Source organism: Cryptomeria japonica, chromosome 2 (assembly GCF_030272615.1).
Source record: "Cryptomeria japonica chromosome 2, Sugi_1.0, whole genome shotgun sequence".
In the NCBI taxonomy this organism is placed as follows: Eukaryota; Viridiplantae; Streptophyta; class Pinopsida; order Cupressales; family Cupressaceae; genus Cryptomeria; species Cryptomeria japonica.
The window spans coordinates 265,906,302-265,914,317 of record NC_081406.1 but is presented as its reverse complement, the minus strand read 5'-3'; positions in this window follow the sequence as shown (position 1 = coordinate 265,914,317).

Sequence of the window (8,016 nt, the reverse complement as noted above, 5' to 3'; positions counted from 1 at the left end):
CAGTGGTTGTTCACATCATATGACTGGTGATAAAAGAAAATTTGTGAGTATGGAAAGATATGATGGTGGAATAGTTAGATTTGGAGACGACAAAGCCTGTGTGATCCATGGGAGAGGTTCTATTTATTTTGATGGTAAGCATAACACTAATGATGTCTTGTATGTTGAAGGTTTGAAGCATAATGTTTTGAGTGTTGGATAGATGGCTGATAAAGGTTATGATCTACAATTCAAGGATGGACAATGCAAGATCCTAAATGCCTCTGATATAGAGATTGCATCTGGAACTAAGACTGAAGGTAACATTTTTCATTTGAATGTTGGTGAGAAAAGTTGTTTGATTTCTCAGATTGATGAGAGTTGGTTGTGGCATAGGAGAATGTGTCATGTAAATTTTGATCCAATGATTCAGATCAGTTCTACACAAGTTGTTAGAGATCTACCTAAGATTGTTAAGCCTGCTAATTTGGTATGTAAGGAATTTTAGTTGGGTACAAAAACAAGGATTTCTTTCAAGAGCAAATAGTATACATATGATGGATTGCTAGATCTTGTGCATATTGAATTATGTGGACCTACAAATATTTTTTATTAAGGAAAACCAGGTTTTGAGGGACCCAAAATCCACTTACATATTGAAAAGAAAAGCAATAGAGAAACTAGAGAGGACATAACAAAGAGAGAAAGGCAACAACCAGAGTAAAGAACAACAAAAGGCCAATGAGAGATATTTTATGTTGCTAATTGATGATTACTCTAGGATGATGTGGGTTGTCTTTTTGAAGGAGAAATCAGAAGCATTGGAAAAATTCAAGATATTCAAAGAAAAGGATGACTGAGTTTGGATTGAAAGTGAAGTGTCTAAGATTAGATAGAGGCGCAAAATTATGTTTCGGTGAGTTCAATTCATTATGTGATAATAATGAGATTAGAAGACAATTATCTACTCCTAGAACCCCTCAGCAGAATAGAGTTGTTGAAAGGAAGAACATAATTGTCTTCGATGTTGCAAAGCCTATGCTAATTGAAGGAAATGTTTTGAAGGTGTACTAGAGAGAAGCCATTAGCACTATTGTTTACACATTCAATAGAGTTCATATCAAAGGTGATACTGGTAAGAACCCCTATGAGATATGATTTGGTCATGTTCCTACTATGAGATATTTTAGAGTATTTTTGGTAGTAAATGTTATATCAAGAGAGATGAGGATATAAGAAAAATTGATGCTAGAAGTGATAAAGGAATTTTCTTGGGATATTCTACAAAGAGAAAAGCCTACCGGTGCTAGAACAAGAGATTGAGAAAGATAGTGGAGACTACAAATCTGAAAGTGGATGAGAACCTTGGAAAAGAGATCAGAGAATGTGGTAATGATGATGGACAACAAATTGTTTTAGCTCCTATTCAGATAGAAGAGCCTAAGAAGAATGATCCGATAGAGAGTTAATTCGGATGTTGCTGCTACTGGTGAAGAGGTGCAAGAACCTGATAATCAGAACAATCAGAAGACTTCAAGGTATGTAAGACCAAATCATTCTAAAAATCAGATTATTGGTGATAAGAATAAAGGTGTAATGACTAGGAGAAGGTTAGCTATTGAGGAAGTTTGTTTGATTTCTAAATTTGAACCTAAAGATGTTGTTGAAGCCTGTAAAGATGAAAATTGGATGAGAGCTATGGAAGTGGAACTAGATCAAATTGAAAAGAATAATACTTGGGAACTTGTGCCTAGACCTAAGGATAAGAATGTTATTGGTACTAAATGGGTATTCAGGAATAAATTGAATGAAGTCGATGAAGTTGTCAGAAATAATTCTTGACTGGTTTGCAAAGGATATTCTCAAAAAGAAGGAATTGATTATGAGGATACTTTTGCTCCGGTTGCCAGACTTGAAGTTGTTGGATTGTTGCTTGCTTATGTTGCTTATAAATATTTTAAGGTATATCATATGGATGTCAAATCTGCCTTTTTGAATGGTGATCTTGAGAAAGAAGTCTACATTGAGCAACCTGATGGATTTTCACTACCAGATGATGGAGACATGGTATGTAAGTTGAAGAAATCTCTTTAAGGATTCAAGCAAACCCCTAGAGCTTGGTATGCTATACTAGATAAAAAATTGTTGAAATTAGGATTTACTAAAGGTGGTGCTAACAGTAATGCATACTTTAGGATAGAGAATGATAACATCCTGATTGTCGAAGTCTTTGTTGATGATATTATCTTTGGAGGTGATGATGACTTGAGCATTAAGTTTGTCAGTGTATGTAGAAAGAATTTGAGATGTCTATGATTAGTGAGATGAAATTTTTCTTAGGTTTGCAGATTTCACAGACTAGAAAAGGTATATTCATATCTCAAACTAAGTATGTGAAGGAATTGTTGAAGAAGTTTGGGTTAGATGACTCCAAAAATGTTGGAACTCCTATGGTGACTGGTTGTAAAATGTCTAAGAATGATGAATCTTTGAAAGCTAATCAAAATTTATACAAATCTATGGTTGGTGGACTAATATATCTTACTTAGACTAGGATGGACATTATGCATGTTGTGTGCATGGCTGCTAGATATCAAGCTTATCCAAAAGAGAGTCATGTCACTGTTGTGAAGAGGATATTCAAATACTTGAAGGGAATTGTAGATTGTGGGTTATGGTATCCAAAGAATGATGATTTTATTTTATGTGCCTACACTATTGCAAACTGGGTTGGTGATGTTGATGACTAGAAGAGCACTATCGATGGAGCATTATTGTTAGGCAATAAGTTGGTTTCATGGGCTAGTAAGAAACAAGATTTAGTGTGCTTATCTACTGCTGAAGTTGAGTACATTACTGCTGCTAGTAATTGCACTCAGGTAGTCTGGATGAAGCAAATATTAAAGGATATCAAATTTATTTATGATGAGCCTACTATTATATATTATGATAATTCTAGTGCTATTAATATGTCAAAGAATCCAGTGCAACATTCAAAGACTAAACATGTGTCAATCAAATATCATTACTTGAGAGAGAAAGTCAGTGAAGAGAAGGTGAAGTTGGAGTATGAATCTACAAAGGAACAAATAGCTGATATTTTCACTAAGCCTTTGCCTGCATATACATTTGTCTATTTGAGGGACAAGTTAGGGGTATCCACCCATCCTGGTGAGAACTAGATGCATTGAGTTGCATCAATCTGATGGACTTCAGAGCTTTATCTCTTTATCTGGATTGTTGTGTTGGTGTTGCTCCTCTATTGGAGTAGTCTGTATTTTAGGGAGAGAGATTCATGTTTCATATTCTAAGGGGGGAGAGTGAGTTTGGTTTTCTATTTTCAAATCTTTGGCATTGTTGTCAAAGGGGGAGAGAGATTATGTGAAAAATTGCTTTATATGTCCTGAAATTAGGGGGAGTTTTCTAGAGTTTGCTGGAGATATCTTCTTTCTTTGCATTGATTGTTTTTCACATTCATATGGTGTCATCAATACCAAAGGGGGAGATTGTTGGATACCGTTGGTTATTTTTTTCTGCTAGGATATGTTGTTGCCATTGATGTCAACATATTCCTATGTATTTCTCTGGTGATTGCAGATTGGAAAGATCTTATGATCTATTTTGTGGTGGTGTCTTGTTGATCATTGTTTTGCAGAGTTTGGTATATCGTCTGGTATATTCTGGTGTGATCAGATCTTGTTATGAGATTTTGGAATATTTTTTGGGATGGTCTTGTGTATATTTCATTCAGATGGATCATGATTTGGTGCCCCGCAAGTTATCTTTCTTCATGACAGTTACTAATTGGTTGTGTTCTTGAGCTTTCAAATGTTGATCGATGAAGATTTGATAAGTTGTGTTGGTGTAACTATTCCTAATGATTCTAACGTCCATGTTGGTGTTTCCTAGTCATGTCCTATTTGTTTTGATGATCCGCATTGATTGTTGTGCAATCTTTTGGTAGTTTCTATTAATCAGTAATGATTTTCGTGTTATGCGGTTTTCCTAGTGGTGTAGCATGTTGCGGTTGATCTTGGTACGATTTCTGGTGGAGTTGAGCATTTAGGAATTTGTCCGGTGGTCGATCTTTATATCATGTGATGTACTTTTGTAATTGAAGGTTGAGGGTTTAGCTGACCTTGTTGTCAAGGTTGATGATTTGTATACATAGGTGATATTGTCATGTAATTTAGATGTTGATGTTATTGTTGGCTTGATGATGATTGTAATGAATAACTTCATCATATGTTGTCATTGATGAAACACATACACACACATATGTTTATATTGTCTACCGGTGTGACTTCAAAGTTGTTTATATTACAATCGGTATACTAGAGGTTTATATCTAACTGGTACATGGTGACAACCGGTATATACATGGAGACAACTAGTGGATATACATAACTCGGTATCAACCTAAAGATCCAATAGAGATTATCAAAGGAGCATCAAAGGATAAATGGTTTATATGTTTAATTCCAATCGGTATTGTTGTTCCAACCGGTATTCATTGATTATGTGATGAGTTATCACTAGTCGTGATGAGTTATCCTTACCGACAATTTTTGGCAGTATTTTTGTGATGAGTTATGATTGTTTGACCAGATACATTTCACCTAGGAAATTGTGATATGATTTATAGAGGCCGACATGAAATCTAAATGTCTATATATTGACATCACAATAAATTATTTTGTATTAGCGAAGGTGATATGTTATGTGATGATTTAATGCAAAGGCAGAAGTGTTAAGTTGCAGAGTATGTTGGTAAAGAAGTGTTGAGTGCGTAGAAGAGGATCTATACAAGCAAGTTGTGCTACTACTAGATCACACCACCTATTGTTTTCTAATCACTGTAATAGTCAAATCCCCTAACCGGGTAAGTCTAACAAGCTTCATTGTACAAATCCTCTAACCAAGTGATCCATTAGTTTGGATTAAGAAATCCTCTATCGAGGTTACTCCTTACAGGATACTATCTTTTACAGGGTATAGCTTTTAACTAAGCTTTGGGATCTTTAACAGGATTCGCTCCTAGAAGAGAAACCTTTTGTAGACCTTAACCGGTCAATTATCTATTACTGCAGATAGTTAACTTTTGAGTCCCATCTCACCGTGGTTTTTACCTATTTGGGTTTTCCACGTATAAACACTTGTGTTATGGTGGATGATGTTATATCATTTTGGATTGCATGCATATTGTTTAACAAACTTGTTAAGTATATCTACCGGTCAGTGTTTAAAGTAGTATTATTTCTGGTGTCACTGATTCACCCCCCCTCTTAGTGCTTTACAAGTCCATCAATTGGTATCAAAGCCTAACTTATTTAAAGCCTAATCACTTGGAAGGAAACCCTAAAGCTACCATGGGGGATATGAGCTACTTTGAGATGGCTAGAGAGCTTGAGGCTAGTAGAAATGAGCTTGAAACCCTATGGGTCAAAGTGAAAGCTTCTCAAGTCAAAAGGAGAGAGCTAATTGAACAATTGTTAGAAATATCTGATAATATTTCTTCAGATGAGGCCAATGTTGATGCTCCAGCTAAGTAAATTGAAAAACTAAACAGTGAAAATCTAAATCTGAGGAGAGAGCTATATGGTCTTACTATCCGCATGAGTCAGGAATTGGAAGCTAGAAAAACTACTGAAGATCTCATCAAGGAAAGAGATCATGAGATTCCCAAGATCAAGTGAGAGAATGCTACTTTGCATGAGCATCTAAATGCAGAGAAAGAATAAAAAGAGAACTTACAGCTAGATCTTGAATTGGCATCATCTCTGAGCGAGAACTTGTCAAAACATAATGAAGATCTCACCAGACAACTCATTGAAGCAAATGGGAAATTGGAAAATTTCAACAAAAGTTCTACCTTGCTAGAAGAGAAAATTCAATCACAAAGGATGAATGGTGATACCTCTAGACTTGGTTTTCACACATCTAAAAAAGGAGAATCCTTCAATACCAAGAGAAACACTTATAAGAACAAATATGCTCCTAAGACTAAAAAGCCTACCGGTAAGAAGGTCTTTAACCCTGTTTGTTTTATTTGCCATAAACCTGGTCACACTGCAGATGTTTGTAGAAACAAACCTAATGGAAATGCAAGCTACAATACAAATGCTAGGTATGTGTCCAAAAAATTTGAAGGTCATTGCTTCACATACAAAATGTATGGACATAGATCAGTTGAATGCAGATATGGAGCAAATAATCTAGTACCACATATGCAACCAAGACAAAATGGCAATTGGATGAGAAATTATGATAACCAGGGTAACATGAACTCGCAAAAACCCTAAGGCAATCGGTTTAGTCCATTTGAGATGGAAAAGGTAACAAATGTCATTTGCACCATCTGTAACAACTTTGGTCATGTCACTATGAATTGTAGAAGAAGAACTGGGAGAGGTAATGCAGGACCTTTGAGATCATCTGGTATGGCCTACTATCATTGTCATAAACTGGGACACATGGAAAAGTTTTGTAGAACCAGAAAGAGAAAACCGGTTAATCCTTCTAAAGATCAAAAAGGCAAGCAGAAGGTCAATATTGAAGAAACCAGAAAATAAATGAATCGAATATGGAAGAAGAAGAGTGATGATTTACCTAGAGAAGAAAATAATCCTTCACCCAGTGTGGAGAATCCTACACTAGTGAATTGTATTTTCAATATGGCTAAGGGGAGCATAACATCAAACCTACTTCCGGACCCCTTGAAATGAATGAGTGGTAAGAGAATTTGAATGCATGAAATTTTGATCTTTTTGTCAATCGATTATCAATCGGTTTTACATTTGTCAATATTGTATGTATCATTAAGCAATGTAATAATGAGTGAGCATTTAATGCAGTAGGTAAAAAGGATAAAAACGAGTTTCACTTTGTTATTTTTACCCTAATGCATTCAAGAAAGAATTTTTGAGCACTTGCAGAGATAAGAAAGGATTGTTAGCTGATTTTAGTCGAAGTTGTATCATGATTTGAGAGATCAAGCTGATTTGAAGGTTAGTGAAGACTGAACTGGTGTGCACTTGATTATTCAACCGGTAAATGAGGCAATGCATGTAAAATAAGGCATTTCTTTGAAAAATCCTACTTTGAATCTAGTTTATCTGAAATGGCATCATCTTCTAAACCAGTAGAGAAATTGATCATCACATCTGAACCTATGAAAGTTGTAAAGGCAGAATGAATTGTGTCTTATAATGCTTTATCATAAGTTCCTAGTGGTGTCATAGTGAAAGGAGATCTGTCCAGCTACATTGATTGCAAGATTGAGGATTTAGGATCATTATCGATATATTCTCAGATGAAATACCTTTGCGATGAAAAAAAAAAGATTCAACTTGAGTATCTTAGGGTTTATGAGAAAGGTTTTCATAATGCAACTTATTTTCTTGAAGATTTTGAAGAGGAACATATCTGAATTATTTTGAGTCATGTTCATGGGGAAAACATGAATTTAGAAAGGACTCATACTATAACCAAGGAAGCTATTCAAGCTATAGTTGGTTTTTATTCAATCGATGAAGTACCTAAGCTGAGGCGAATTTCAAAAGAGACAATAAACACTATAACTGGATCAACCTTTGATGGGTGTGCTTTATCTGTCAATAACATCAAGGACCCAGCAATTAAGTTGGTAGCTATGGTTATAGGCTACGGGATATTCTATTCTAGTAGATTGAATAGTGTTCCATCTGTAGTAGTGCATACTGCTTATAAAATGATAGCTGAAAATGATAATTATGACCTATGTGAGGCCATAAGGAGCCAATTATTCTTGAATCTTCAATCTATCAAGAAGGATAGTAGTCAAAAGTTTAAATTTGGACAATTGTTGATCGGTCTATTCTTTTATTTCCAGAATTTCCTCCCAAGAATTGGTGATCTTGAATGGTCTAAGGATTTACCAGTATCTTCCCAGATTAAGAACAACATCAAGGATGTGAGGAACACCTTCTCTGCTGCAATGAATAAATATTTCAATGAATTTTAGAAGAAAATGAGTATGAGAGTAAGATTCCCTGAGGA